The following is a 16,169-nucleotide window of genomic DNA, read 5'->3' on the forward strand; positions in this document are numbered from 1 at the left end:
TCATATAAGGAGTGGAACAGAAGGAGAGCCACTGCTTTGTCGTCCTAAACAGACAGCAGGCATATCCTAGTCATCTTTTATGGGGTAGCTAATTTCTGGTACATGTAGCCAAATGTGATTAACAAGGAAAAGTTTAATATAGAACCACTCCCTTTTCTGACTCACTAAAAAAATGAGATAATCTTGAATATTACATTAAAATAAAGAATTTAAAACTTGAGTTTGATTTTTGGCTGCTCTATGCTAAGCATTTTCATATGCATTTAATCTCCAGTAATACAGAATGAGGCTCCCAGATGGTTCAGCGATTCGCCTCCAAACACAGAGCTAGTAAGTAGTGAGGATTTGAACCCAGGGCCGACCGGTTTTACCTGCAGGCACTTTTCACGCAGCAAGGGCCCCGGCGCAGATCCATTTGAATATAGAAGCGAACAATTCTGTCTTCATAAGACCCCCGCTCTTTCAAATGAAGTCACCATAACATCTCGGGGATGCTCCTAATGTCTCCATACATCCAAAATGGAAGAGTTTCCTCTGCCATGTCAAAGTCTAAAACCTTAGTAAAATCCAACCTGAGCTGAACAAATTAACCAATCTCAAAATGTATAAAGAGCCAACAGAAGATAAGGATATATAAGGTATACCACTTGCTAAGGATAACTTTCAGTCTTGAAGTAAAGGAGGAATTTTTTAAAATGAAGGACTACATTGAATGTGAAGCTTATTTAAAACAGTGGCATGAAATTAAAAGGTAAACGACAAACTGAAAAACATTTGTACCCGGGCGCCTGGGTGGCTCAGTCATCGGTTAAGCACCAGACATCAGCTCAGGTCACGATTAAAAGGTAAACGACAAACTGAAAAACATTTGTACCCGGGCGCCTGGGTGGCTCAGTCATTGGTTAAGCACCAGACATCAGCTCAGGTCACGATCTCACGGCTTGTGAGTTTGAGCCCCGAGTCAGGCTCTTTGCTGACAGCTCAGAGCCTGGAGCCTGCTTCGGATTCTGTGTCTCCCTCTCTCTCTGCCCCTCCCCTGCTTGCGCTCTCTCTCTCTTGCTCTCAAAAATAAATAAACATTAAAAAAAATTTGTACCAAAGACGATTAAATAGTCAAGTGCATGATATATGTATATGAAGAAGTAATTCAGATTTTAAAAGAAAAAGACCAAGACCTCAATAGATCAGTAACCTACGGACACAAAGAAAAACTTTACATAAACAAAAAACAAATATTAAACCCTTATCCTGATAAACATTCTTCCTGAGCAGTAATCAAAGAATTACAGAATTAAAATAATTAAAGAATTAAATTCTAAAAGATTCTAAAAATCTAAAATTAAAATAATCTTTGTCATCATAATAACACATAACAGTTTGATAGTCCCTAATATTTGCTAAGTACATAACATATATATATTCACTTAACCCTGAAAACCACCTTAGGAGATAGTGTGGGTTCCATGTCATAGGTGAGGAAACTGAGGCCCCTAGAGGTTTAATAACTTGCTCAGCTCAGAACAAACTTGACTTTTGTTTAATAAGCTCACTCACTGACATGCAGATTGGGGAAAGAATTCAACAGAAGCAGAAATCTCTCTGTGGGCAGTTGTGCACTGAATTGTTATCCTGCCCAGCCCTGTCCAATATAAATATAATACAAACCACATGTGTAATTTAAAATTTTCTAGGAACCATACTAAAAGCTTTTTTTAATGTGAAATTAATTTTAATGATTTACTTTCTTTAACCCAATATATCAAAATATTTAATTCCAGCATCAGTAATCAATATAAACATTCACATTACACTTTTTACCCTAAGTCTTAGAAATCTGGTGCATATTTTATGCTCAAATTACATCTCAGCCCAGACTAGACACATTTCAAGTGCTTAATAGTCACATGTGGCCAGTGGTTACATGTCAGATGGCACAGATCTAGAGGAGCAGAAAATGGAAAATGGACCATAATATCCAATGGTGAGGAGAATGATTTAGAAAAGTATAGTGTATCAGTCTCTGGAATTGTATAAAGTCATTGCCAGTAGTAATAATAAAAGCCACATAGGAATATATTAAATGTTTATGCTTTGTTAAGTACAAAAAATCAAAGAATACTAAATATTAGGTTAGTAGACACATTTAAAATGTGTCTACATGCAGAACGTGGATGAAAGAGAATGTGTAAACATTAAAATAGCTGTGTTAGCAGGGGCACCTGGGTGGCTCAGACGGTTAAGCGTCTGACTTCAGCTCAGGTCATGATCTTGCAGTTGGTGGGTTCACGTCCCGTGTCGGGCTCTGTGCTGACAGCTCGGAGTTTGGATACTGCTTCGGATTCTATGTCTCCCTCTCTCTGCCCCTCCCCACCTGCACTTTCTCTCTCTCTCAAAAATAAACATTTAAAAAAATAGTTGTGTTAGCATGCTGGGATTTAAGGCTGGTTTCTTTGTCAAATTCTCTTTTCATTTAAATAGGCATTCAACATTTATTTCTAGTAAGAAACTTTTCTAAACAGAAAAAAGACAGAGAAGGAATCTTTTATATAATACAAAAGTTTTAATATTTTTTGATATTTTTATAAGCCATATATCCCTAATAAATTCCACATACTACTTATCACGTGGGTTTATTCTTGATATACCCCAGTAATTTTTTATGTAGATTCTGGATTTTGAGATTGCTGGTCTCTTTTTTGTTTGTTTGTTTATGTTAATGTTCATAAAAGAGTTGAGTCACTAAAAAAAGGTCATTCACAAACATTTGAATAATACGTTATCTGGATAATGTGGTGCTAGGACCTTTGTTCACATCGAGCATACATTTTTTAAAAAATGTTTGTTTGTTTGTTTGTTTGTTTGTTTTGAGAGAGAGAGAGGAAGAGAGAATCTCAAGTACACTGTCAGTACAGTGCCCTATTCAGGGCTTGATCCCACAAACTGTGAGATCATGACCTAAGGAGAAATCAAGAGTCCGACGCTTAACTGACTGAGCCACTTATGTTCCCCTGAATGTACACTTTTTATAATGCATTCTTTTCTTTGTCCTATGAGCTGTCCTGAAAGTTAACCCAAAAGTTAACTCATGCCATTTTTCTGTGGATTTCTAGAGTTAGAAACCAATACATAAAATCGTGGCTGCTTCAGAAAAATACAGAAATTTTGATTTCAGTTTTCATTAACATGCCTAGCTCAGAAGCAGAGTTCGGAGAGAAATGGGTAAATGAGATGGAGAAAGACGCCTGGAATCACAAAAATGATTCCAGGATGGAATCCAGATTTATCCCGAATTCACAAGGATTCCAGAAATGGATGGATTGGATAAAGAAGGATGGCTAGAATCACAGATGGCCATGTCCTGGACTTAGAGAAGCAGCCTCTTCAGGGGACAGGGCATGAGTTTGGGGGCAGAGAAAACAGTTCTGGTTCTGCCCCACTACGTCCTTGGGGAACTGCATGTTCACTTCCAAGTCTGTAAAATCAGAGGTCGTAATTTCAACCCTACAACCCTACAGGGAGAGGGTTAAATAAGAGAACCCACTTCCCTAAAGATCTGTCATTTTCAGAGATCATTAGCTGCAACCGCTGATTTTACCAGCGTGCTGTCAACAGGCTTGGAACCCAACCAGTTTGCCTTGCTTGAATCAGGGCTCTTTGAACACAAAGGCCTACAGTCAGGCTCTGAAGTCAGAGCACTGAGTTACAGTGTCAGTTCCACCAGCTTCTGACACTATGACCTTGAGCAAGTCATTTACACTCTCTGTCTCAGTCATCACACTTGTAAAGTAGGGACAATCTTTGTGTCTAGTTCAAGATTGGTGGTAGTGATTAAAAAAAGTCAAACCAGGGGCGCCTGGGTGGCTCGGTCGGTTCAGCGTCCGGCTTCAGCTCAGGCCATGATCCCACTGTCCGTGAGTTCGAGCCTCGCGTCGGGCTCTGTGCTGACAGCTCAGAGCCTGGAGCCTGCTTCGGATTCTGTGTCTCCCTCTCTCTCTGCCCCTCCCCTGCTCATGCTCTGCCTCTCTCTCTGTCTCAAAAATAAATAAAAACATTAAAAAAAAAAAAGTCAAACTAAGCAAGGTGTCTGTCACATTGCAAGTTCCCAGTAAATGTTACCTGTCACAAGTAATAGTCCCCGAAACTTTCTTTGAACGCTTTCAGTGTTTCCAAACCAGTTCTTATGATCAGCCTTATTTTATAATCAGCATGTATATTTTACTCCTCCATCGGTGGAATCTTTTGTCTAGAGTGTAAATGCTAAGGAATTAAATTTTGGTATTTCTAGACAAATAAACTCGAGTTGGGGAAGGGGGGGGCATAGGACCACACCACTAGAGGGAGTATTGGCAAAATTTTATCTCTGACATTGGGGGGCAGGCAGTTTCTGCAGTGGGAGAGACACTGATGGAAGGAAGAGAAGGAGGAGGTCAGGGGTTCAGATGGTCATGGAGGTATGGTCCTGATGAAGGAGAGCTTGCAAAAAATGAGCAGGGAGGCAGTGCTGCACCTTGGTAATAACCATCATTTATTGAGCACTTACTGTATGCTAAGCCCGGTGCCCTTTATTATCAGTTTCTGTTTCTGGAAAATGGGAATATTAATAGTACCTCCTTTATAAGAGTTGTCAGCACTTTAAGAAATACTACGTATCAAACATTTGAACATGGAGTGCTTGACACGGAATATAAAGTTAGTTGTTACTAATTAAAACCTTCATGTTCCAGGTGAGGAAGGCTAAGTGTATGGCCCAAATCACAGAGCTACTAAGTGGCGGATATCACCTGGAGTCTGATTCTGATGCTCTCAACTCTGTACAGATCCCAAGTCAAGTGGAGGTTTCCATTCTCCTCCTGCCTGGTCGAGCCCCACCCCTCAACCTTCCAGTGGTATCTGGATGGTCTCTGCCATCGCATGGACCGGGACTACAGCCCTCATCCTGCCTCCCCCTGCCTGTGTGACCTGAGCAAGTCACTTTGCCCCTCTACAACTCAATTATCTGTCATCTGTCAAGTAGAAGGCCTTTTATCTTATAGGGATTTTATGGGGGATTCAATAAGGTCTTCTAAGTAGAGTGCTTAGCCCCAGTGCCTGGCCCGTAAAAGGTACTCAGTGGCTATTAAACTATTATTGTAAAGTGGGCTCTTGGGTTCCTCACAACCAGAGTTCCATGCCGCTGATATTTCCACACTTAACTTTATTCCGGAATAGCCTGCGACAAAAGAGAATACTAGAAACTTAGGCTTTGACAGCTCTCTCCCTCTTTGTAATATGCCACGTTCTTAATTCAGCCCCGTATGAATCAACGTGGCCGTCTCTTCTGGCCTCTAAATTCATTGATGGTGTCATTTGGCGATGAAATGCCAGGGCACTTGGATCCAACCGTCCCACTGACGTTCTCTGGCTTTCCCTGGGTGAACGGTAACATTTTCAAATGGATAAAAATCTCCAGCCAACGCCGCTCTCCTCCTCCAGAGCAGATTTATTACAGAGTGGTTGGCATTTCCACATGCTCCGCATTTGTCAGTGTCAGATTCATATGCATTCTTAGGTGTCTGTACATATATAGGAATAATTTAAATCTCCAGTGAACAAAGGCTATTTTTCTAACTTGGAGGCATTCCAAAAGATCTTTGCATTTCATCTATTTTTAAGTGTTTGTGTGATTTAAAAGTATGGCGATATCAAATGATAGAGAGGAAGGCTGGATATTCAGCTTCCAGCAGCCGAATATCCACATTTGCCACGTATCAGGCACTTTTGTACACAATATTTACTTAACCGTGGGATGGGGAGGCATTATTCTCAGTCTACAGGGGAAGAAACTGAGGCCGAACACGACGAGCCCTTTGCTCAAAGTGGCATATACTCCGGTCCCGCCAGCCGAGAATGGTGGAGGTGGGGCGCCAACCATTCTTGCTCCATATTCCACGTTCCTGCCATCTTATCACAGCTGCCTCTGCCAAATAACACCCACTCATCCATCTAACAAGTATTCACTGAGCACCTACTGAGCGGCACTTTGCGAGGCTCTGGTGATAGAGCAGTGCAAAAAATAAGCAAAAACTCTTGCCTTCAGGGAGCTTACGTTCTAGTGGACAAATAACACGGATCAGTTCTGTGACTGGGTTGCATTTCATTGGATGCCATGGGGGTGGAACAACAAGGCAGAATGCCGTGATGGCTGAGAGGTGGTTTCTGTTCCTCTCCAGATCACACCAGCATGGGATGTATACAGGGCAGGTTTTTAGGGGAGGTCTGAGAAGAGTGATGGGGCGTCAAGCTGGGCCCGTTCCTCCCAGGCCTCTGTTTTCTCCCCTGCAATATTTAGGCTGCTCTCTTTTGGGACTTGGGGCTTTGACAGCCCACAGTGCTGCTCTAGGGCAAGTAGAGATAATGCGGGCTTCTGAGCAGCAGGCCACGGGGCAAGGCGTTGTCGGTGGGGATAGAGGAGAAGTGCCAGAACAACGAGAGCAGGTGCTCAAAAAAGAATGGTGGGCACACCGAGAGCACAAACACTCCTTTACTCAAAATTCCCTAGTGGAATCAATGGGAAAATAATGACTTATCTTCCTGTTGATCTTATTTTCAAAAGCACTATTGTCAGCAGCCATTCATTCAACAATTCCTCTGTGTCAGGTACTGGACTACGTTCTTTGTGTGTGTTGTCAAACTTAATTCCGGAAAGAAAAAGAAGAAGAAGAAGGAGGAGGAGGAGGAGGAGGAGGAGGAGGAGGAGGAGGAGAAGGAGAAGAAGAAAAAGAAGGAGAAGAAGGAGAAGGAGAAGAAGAAAAAGAAGAAGAAGAAGAAGAAGAAGAAGAAGAAGAAGAAGAAAAAGAAACTGAGATTCAGAGAAGCCAGTGAATGGAGAAAGTGAGATTTGAAACTGAATCTGTCCAGCTCTAAAGCTCCTGTCCTTTTCCTCAACACCAAGCCACCTCTGTGGTTCCCCACAAGCCTTCAAGGAGAATGCGGGATTAACCAGTGATTTGCTCTGTGTCTTTAATATCCCTGCGACTCAAAGCGGGTCTGTGGACCAGCACCATTGGCACCACCTGGGAGCCTGTTAGTAATGCAGAATCTCGGGCCCCCACCCAGACCTCCTGAGTCTGGATCTGCTTTTCAGGGAGGCTTCCGGGCACATTAGAGTCTAAGCAGTGCTCCTTGAGACCTCTTGCCAAAAGCGACGACATAGGCACTCTGAAAGGTGGTGGAGTGCTACTTCTCTCTGGCTTCCAAAGTCATCATTTCTAGAATTGAATTGATGGCTGTTGCTCAATCTAATCAAGAAGTGACAGTTTTAAAACTTGTTTGGGTGCCTCTTCACGAACGTCGGGATGGAAGAACCACTGAGTGAGCCACGAAGTGAGCTTTAGGAGGACAGGTGTCAAGGATGTTTCCATAGCCTTTCTAGGAAAGGGGTGCTCATCGTGAATGACTTTTTTACCCCCAGTGGGAATCTCAGATCACACAGACAGCAGTTTGGAGGACGAACAGTATGTGGGCGTGATGCCCACCAATCTGGATACAGGACAAGGTGTGGTGGGGCTGAGCTTTTATTTCACACTGTGGTCTTAGGCAAATCTTCAAAATCTATTTAGCTAGTGGTCTTGGCCTGGGAGCATTCAAAGGAATATCTGGGTGTTCTCGCGCCATTACAATGATGATTAGGGAAACTTGTTTTTAAGGCAGGAACATTAAGTGGGGTTAATATTGTGGAACCTCGAAAATGCATAGGAGTTTACTAAATCGTTAGTGCCTTCCATCAACCAATAACCCAATCGACCATTAAAAAGAATTTACTGGGAAGTTACCATATGTCTAGGAGTACAAAGGGGATAATGCTCCGGGGGCAGAAAATAGAAATTATGAATCGCTTCCCACCTGCTCTCTGTTCCACAAAAACCAAGCACAGTGATGAGTGTGAGAAGCCCAGATGACAGGCCCCCGGGCACGGGGTGGGGTGGGGTGCTTGGTGGGTGGCAGGGAGAGGACTGTGTTTCGCTTTCCATTTTCCTATTCGCTCTTAGCCTGACCCCCTTGCCTGGCATCCAGGGCAGAATTTCCAAAGGTCACCTCAGCTCAGCCTTTCCCTCTTCCACATCCAGTCCCAGAGTCCTAACCACTACCTTGGGAATATCTCCTCTGCCTGCCCTCCACATCCCATTCATTAGCCCAAGCCCTCTGTGTTTAGGCTTCCTGTCATCCAGGATAAATCAGGTCCACTGCTTCCTCAGCAACCTTGAATGGCTCTCATGGGCTTCAGGAGAAAGTCTCCCCTCCTCAGGCTGGCATCTGTGACCCTCTGTGATATGGCCCCACACCGTCTTTCTAGAACATTGTTTCCCTTCGTTCATCTCTCGCCACCTTCAGCTACAAGGCTGCAGGCACCACGCCGACCCCACAGGAGCCTGCACCCAACCCCACACCTTAGCCCCATTCTATTCAGACTGTTCCTTCAGGCCCGCTCTCCAACTCTCGAAAATCATCCCTCTCCCTCAAGTAGGTTAACGCTTGAAGTCCTTGAGGACTTTCTTAGTTTCTGCTTATTACTTGTTGGAGTCTGTCCAGCATTACAGCTTATCAAAATGTTTTCCTCCTTTGTTGGATTGTGGGTTCCCTAAGGACAGCGGTCACATTGTAATCATCTTTGTGTCCCCAGAGGCTAATCCAGTCCATGTTTCTTAAGTGAAGGAGATTGGTGCGCGAGGGCCACCACCCACGGATGCCTCAGGGATACACTTAGCATGAAGAGGCGCTGGAGGGTCTCTTCCTCCTAAGGCAGAATGGCTCCATCACTTACTAGCTGTGTGATATGCGGAAAATGAATTAACCTCTCTGTGCCTGTGTTCTCCTTGATAAAACAGAGCTGACAATTCTGTCTACTTCACAGGGCTGTTGCATGGATGTAAATGAATGTGAGTTCAAGAGCATGCAGTTGCCGCTGTCTGAACATTTGCACTTCTGTGACCTTTGCCCTTCCTCCCTCCCATGCCCTTCCCTGTCACCTGACTTCTCCCACCAATTCCTCAGATTCTGACTTTGATGTCACTTCTTCCTGTAAGTGGTCCCCAGCTCCCCCATGTCTGCAGCAAGTGCCCCTGGCATGTCTTCCTGCAAAACCTTGGCCTTCCTCTGTCACGCACTTGTGTCACTCTGGTGTAATCCCTTGTTGCTACGGCAATAACTACAGCGAGAACAGTAACATGTATTGAGCTACTATTATATGCCTGGGGCTTGTGAGGTTGTCTCTCAGGCACTATCTTATTCAATCCCCACAGTGACTGTATGAGGTAGGTTTTATTATGCCCATTTTACAGATGAGGAAACAGGACAGAATAAATTCAGTAAGTTGTCTGAGATCACCCAGCTGGTGAATTACAGGACTGGGATGCAAACTGGGCTCTAACTTTGGGCCCATGCTCTTTTTATTTATTTTTTCTTATTTTAGAGAGAGAGAGAGCACGAGGGGGGGAGAGGCACAGAGGGAGGGAGGGAGACAGAGACAGAGAGAGAGGGAGAATCCCAAGCAGGCTCCATGCGGAGCCTGGAGCTCTGTGCAGGACTTGATCCCACGACACTGGCATCACACCTGAGTCAAAATCAAGAGTCGGACACTCAACCGACTGAGCCACCCAGGCACCCCCGGGCCCATGTTCTTAATAATATACTAAATGCCCTCGGCACCAATGCCTGTCATGTTCTAGAATACAGAAAAACAAACAAACAAAACTGAAAAAGCAAACACCTAAAGCCCGTTTAAAACAAATACTTGCAAACTGATAAGCATTGTAAGACTCCTCCACCATTACTCCTTTCCTTCTCTGGCGGCGGAGGCGGGGGACCTGGGGGGACACAAAAGATCATCATTCCCTGGTTTACGGGGTGGTGGGGATTGTGAAACTCTGCTGTAGTTAACTGAGCTCATTAGAAACCCACGGAAATGAATTAAAGAAACATGACTTGTACCAGCCTACCTAGCCACATTTTAGGTTCCTGGGGCATATGGGCACAAGCTCATTTAAAAAGCATTTTTAACAAAAGCACACAACAGAAATGTTCAGCATATGTTAGAGTAGGTAGAGATTCATGGAATCCTAAATCAACTTGCTTTTTATAGCCATTGGGAGAGGGGCAAATTGGTGTGAGGCTTCTCTTCCATCCGTGCACACCGGGGAGAGGCCGGGCTGAGGAGCAGAGTGGCCAAAGGGAGTCTGCGGACTGGAGGGTCCCAAGCCTCCAGCCCCCACCCTATGGCAACCCCCCTCCCCCTCCCTCCCACATCACTTGAAATATGTTCTTTCATGGTCCTTGTCTCCAAGGCAGTGCCAGCTCTAAGAAACTCTCCCCAAATGTTTTTTTTTTTTTTTTAAGATGACATAAATAATACATCTTAATTACAAAATAGGCTTAGGGGGGAAAATTATCCTTACTCCCACTTTCCTAAAGAAAACATTTTGGTGTCTATCCTTCCAGGCTTTTTCTTTTCTTTTCTTTTTTTTTTGGCTGTTGATGATACATATATATACACACATAAATTGTACGTGTATATACACATTTACGCACATGTACATATAGGTCTTTACATCTATGCACGTATTTAATTCCTATACCATATTGTGATTATATTAAAGGTTTTGCAACCTGCCCCCCTCCCCGTGGCAGGCCACCGTTTGAAATCAATAGTGCACATCGACATCGTCATTTCTAGTAGTTTTATGGTATTCTGTCGTAAGGCTTATCATCATTTATTTAACAAGCCACTGTTGTTGGATGTTTATGTTGCCTAACCAGCTGCTGTTGTCAACAACACCTCCAGGAACATCCTCATACGTACCACTCTGAGCACCTGTCCTATTATTCCTTAAAACAAATTCCGTAGGCACTATATCTTAAAAATTACTAACTACCACTGGGTGTTGTAATCACTCCTTAATTGCTTGGTGTGAATTCATTCAAAGGCGCCTTTCTTTATAACACTTATGAGCCCTGGCAAAAAAAAAAAAAAAAAAAAGGTTTGCGGGGGGGGGGGGGGGGGGGGTGTCAGGGAGGAGACCGGAGAAGGGATGTCTTGGGGATGTGAGACATCACCAGAGGAAAGTAGGACTTGGTGCCACGGGACTCATAGAGAATTGGAAGCTCAGACTGAGGATGCTGGATTAAAAACAAAATAAAACGAACCACAGGCCAGAGGGCCGAGATGGAAAGCCTTCAATGTTTGCCTCTCTGATCTGCACTTTCACCAACACTGGATCCTGGGCATGAAATCTTGGAACGGCCATATTTGCTGGCCTTTTGGAAAATATTTCACCAGTCAAGAGCCACAAAAATATTCATACTATTTCATCCAGTAATAGGACTTCTAAAAACACTTCCTGAGGAACTAGCACCAAGGAAAGAGACAGCCATGTGTGTGAAGATGTTCCTTACAGAGTTACTTAAAGTAACAGGGACTTTTACTCAATGAAAATACTCCAGTTTTGGGGGGGTTCTTTTTTTTTGAGGACTATTTTATTTTATTTTTCAAATTTTGTATTTAAATTCTAGTTGGCTGACATACAGTGCAACATTGGTTTCAGGAGTAGAATTCAGTGATTCATCCCTTATATACAATACCTAGTGCAAAAACAGTCAACAGCTAACCAAATTATGATAGAGCTGCCTGATAGAGTAGCATACAGCCATCTGATGCTCGCTGTGTGACCTCAGGCCAATTGTTTAACCTCTCTTCTCTATTAAATGGGGGTACTAATATTTGTCATTGCAGGCTTGTTGTCAAGATTAAACCAGATAAATTTCAAAAGCTCCTATAATGGTACCTGAGGCATGAGAAGCATTGAATAAATAGCAACTAAGTATATAAAGAATATGTTACGCTTTTGGAAATGAATGTGAAATAAACAAAAAGCTGCCCACAAAAGCATCCACACACATAACACCTGCTTGTCCTGGGGGGAACCCGGGCATCTGGGGCTGTGTATCTTTTGTCTCAGTGTGGGCTTGGTGGTTCTTCAGTCTCAAGACCTGGAGACTCAGTCTTGTCAAAGCCCAGGGGTGTCAGGCCCTGAGAAGCTGTCCTTACTCTAAATTAACCAAAGCCTGAGGTGCCAATGTCCCCATTTACTAAGAGAAATATAAATATGTGGAACAGAGATATCTGCCCCACCACTGTGATGCTTTCTCTTCCTAGAGCAAGGAGCCGAGTGAGCCAAAGCAGAAGCAGAAGCCGTGATACAGGCTTAAATCACAGGGGGCGTTAAGCCCCAAAGAGACACACAACCCAAATGCCCATCGATGGATGAACGAACACACAAGATGTGGTATAGACATGCAGTGGAGTACTGTCCCGCCTTAAAAAGGAATGGAATTCTGATTCATGCTACAGCAGGGATGAACCTTGAAAACATTATGCAAAGTGAAACAAAGCAGACAAAAGGATAAACAAACACTGTAGTATTCCACTTCGATGAGGTACTTAGAATAGGCAAATTCACGGAAACACAGAGCAGAATAGAGGATACCAGGGGCTGCGGGGGAGAGAACAGGGATTACTGTTTCACAGGTACACAGTTTCCATTTGGGATGATGGGAGAGTTCTGGAGATAGATGGTGGAGACAGTTGCATAACAGTGTGAATGAATTTAATGCCACTGAATTGTACACGGAAAAGGGTTAAGATGGTAAATTTTGTGTACATTTAATCACTAAAAACAAACGAAGAAAACCCCCAAATCTAACGAGGGAGGTAATATATATATATAGCATAGTGATTAAGAGCGTGGGCTCTGAAGCTTGGCTGTCTGGGCCCACATTCTGCCTCTGCCTCCTTACTCGCCATGTGTCATTGGGCAAATTACTTACACTCTCTCTTACCCATCTGCAAAATGGGTTATACCTACTCCCTAGAGTTGACATGAAGATTATTAATATGAGTAGGTCTAGATAAACTTCTTAGTCTTGGAACAATGCTGTGCACACAGTGAGTCCTTTGTAATTGCTAGCCAAAAAACAACAACAAAAAAATGGACTTTCTTGGTTTCTTTTGAGAGCTTGTTACCATGAAGATCAGAAATACACTCAAGTCAGTGGCATCAGAACATTATCTTTGTGTGGCTGATCTACAGGGAATCAGTCCTAAGGTTGCTTCAGAAACATGGAACCAGAAGAAAAAAGTCAGAGAAATTATGTATCAAATAGTATCCAGCTAAGATATCCTGTCTTTATCCTAGAGATTGTTTCACCAGCAGAACTGGGAACACGCAAAACCCATTAACTAAAGGGCGACTGGGGCTTGCTTTTGCTATTGTCCTCGGTTGGCACTTCCCAGGCTGACCAGCTCCTCCCCAGAGCAGGTGGACACCTTGTGTCCTTTGGGTGACCTGCCTCTCTCTGCCCTTCGTGTGACATGTATCATCTTTATGCCGTAAAGAGAGATGTCTACTGTTCTGGAAGGAAACGTGGAAAAATGACAGCAGCCTGGTTGCAGAATTGTGGGTGAAATCCTTCAGTTCTGTAACTGGAGCTATAATGGCTGTAAAATCTTAAAAACAGATTTTAAATAAGTCCTTGTTGCCCAGTATTTTCCCATTTGTAAGTGATTTTCAGTTGGATGTGTCTGCTTGCCCAGAGCACTGCGTGCAGCGTGAATAATGCATGTGAAAGGGATGCCGGTTTACGCCACTGGGTCCCATATTCATTCCAGCCCGTTACCCATCTCTGGGTTGTCCTCAAACACTAAGTGAGCATAATGAGAGGCTTGATGTGGTGTCTGCATGTATGATGAGCCCCATTCATTTGCTTTTACACTCTGGTAAACAGCTGCTGAACTTCTCCCTATAAGTGGTCTATTCTTCGTCTTCTATGGCTTGAAATAACTTAAAAGCCGGCAATGCTGTGCACGCGTGTGTGACTGTATGTCCGCCCTCTACCCCCTGCCCCCAACCCCGGGCCAGGAGCTCCCACTGCTGCTCCTAGGGTGATTCCCACATGTGGCTCCATCCGAATGAATGGTGCCATTAAATCTTACCTCACCCGGAACAGAGGCTGGATCCCCCGGGCTGTGCCGGAGTCTAAGACCATCTCTACTTCTTGTGCTTGGCTGGTAAGGAGAGGAAGGCATCGGCCGAGGCTGGGCTCCCTTAAAGCTTGGAGTAGCAGACATGGTCAGTCTGCGATTTATATCTACATCCCTCCAAACTGTCTGAGCCACGGTGTGCTGGCCAACCTATCTGTGCCTGTAAATCTCAAGGCTTTTTTTCCAGAAGAGCCGGATGGAATTAACACTCCTGGAAGCAGCTGTCAAGCAAGGATTCTTGGTAACTGGGGCATAAATATCCCAGCTCCCTCACCCCTTTGGTGGGATAACTATGAGGCCTGTATTTTCTATTGTTTCTCAGATTTTTTCCTGTGGCATTAAGCTCCAGTTGCCCGAGGTGGTCACTGGCTCCAAATGCACTCCCTATGGGCTGCCCTTGTCCCTGCCACTTTCTCACTCCCCCACTACTGGCCCCCAAACTTCCCTAATACACCCACTGTACTCGAATCCCTGTCTGAACGTCCACTTGGGGAGAGCCCACAGTAAGATACACGAGATTGAAAAAAGAGCACGAGATTTAAAAGTAGAAGCCCTGGGCTTTGCCCTGGCTCTGTCCCATGTCCCCTGTCATGTGACTTTAGGGAACTGACTTCAATATCTCTCAGTTATAGTTTCCTTAACTATAAAAACTGGAGCATGATAACGCCTACTTCATTCACTGGGCCATTTGTAAAGCCTAAGTGAGAATACATAAGGGGAGGAGTTGAATAGGATAAAGTTCTTTAAAGATGTTCATCCTATTGTTTTATGTGGCTTCTCTACTGTCTGCAGAGTGCCCCCCCCCAAATATTTCTCTACACTCTTCTTATCCGTATTCTTGGTAATAACTTATGCAAAAATCAAGATGAATCAGTGTTGTTGTAAGATTCCAGCTTTTTAGTATTTTTGCAGCTCATTATTTATGATTCTTTTTACCCCTATTTTTTTTTAAAGTTTATTTGTGTATTTTAAGAGAGAGAGAGAATGCACACACGTGGGGGAGCGGCAGAGAGATGGTGGGGGGGGGGCGGGGTAGAGAATCTCAAGCAGGCTCCGTGCCGTCAGCACAGAGTCTGATGCAGGACTCGATCTCATGAACCATGAGATTATGACCTGAGCGGAAATCAAGAGTCAGACACTCAACCAACTGAGCCACCCGAGCGTCCCACCCCTATTTCTTATTATGAAAATTTTCAAACATAAAGAAAAGTTGAAAGAATAGACCGATAAACCTAGACTTGGATTCAAGAACTGTAAACATTATGCCATATTTGCATCATCTGTTGTTTTATTTATCTGCTTGTTTATCTACCTGTATCTGTAACCTATCGCCTATCTATCTATCTTGCTGTAGTTTTTGAAATTAATTTCTAGATTCCATGACACTTTAGCTCTGAGTACTTCAGTCTACATTTCCCAATAAGGCCAATTTCCCACAATACCCTTCGTGCACATAAGCAGGTTAGCCTTAAATTTTTAATATCATCTAACATCTTACCTATATTCAAATGTTCCAATGGTCAATTGTACCAGGAATGCTTTTTATAGGATCTTTGGGGTTTTTAAAAATTTTTTATATGTTTATTTTTGAGAGAGAGAGAGACACACACACACACACACACAGTGTGAATGGGGGAGGCACAGAGAGGGAGATGCAGAATCTGAAGCAGGCTCCAGGCTCTGAACTGTCAGCATAGAGCCGGATGCGGGGCTTGAACCCACAAATAGTGAGATCATGACCTGAGCCACCCTGGCGCCCTTGGGTTTTGTTGTTTTTTTTTTAAGCCAGCTAGGTTCATTGCAGAATGTCTGTGCTTGGAAAAACCCATGCTGGCTCTGATTGTGTGTGAGTGTGTGTGCATGGGCATGTGTGGGTGCATACCTGAAGTGTGCATATGGTTGTCCCTGAGCATCCTTTGTCAATGAAGCCAGATCAGCACTGTGGCTCTCTGGGCCCTGGGGGACAATGGGACACACCTGACTCTTGTCTGGGCATTTGATTTTGCCTGGCCTGGTGGCCTGGGCCAGCAATAGAGGGTTCCAAGCAGGTAGTACCTGTCAAGGGGGCCTGGTGGTTCATGTCAGGGCTGTGTTAACC

Source organism: Panthera uncia, chromosome D1 (genome assembly GCF_023721935.1).
Source record: "Panthera uncia isolate 11264 chromosome D1, Puncia_PCG_1.0, whole genome shotgun sequence".
Classification (NCBI taxonomy): Eukaryota; Metazoa; Chordata; class Mammalia; order Carnivora; family Felidae; genus Panthera; species Panthera uncia.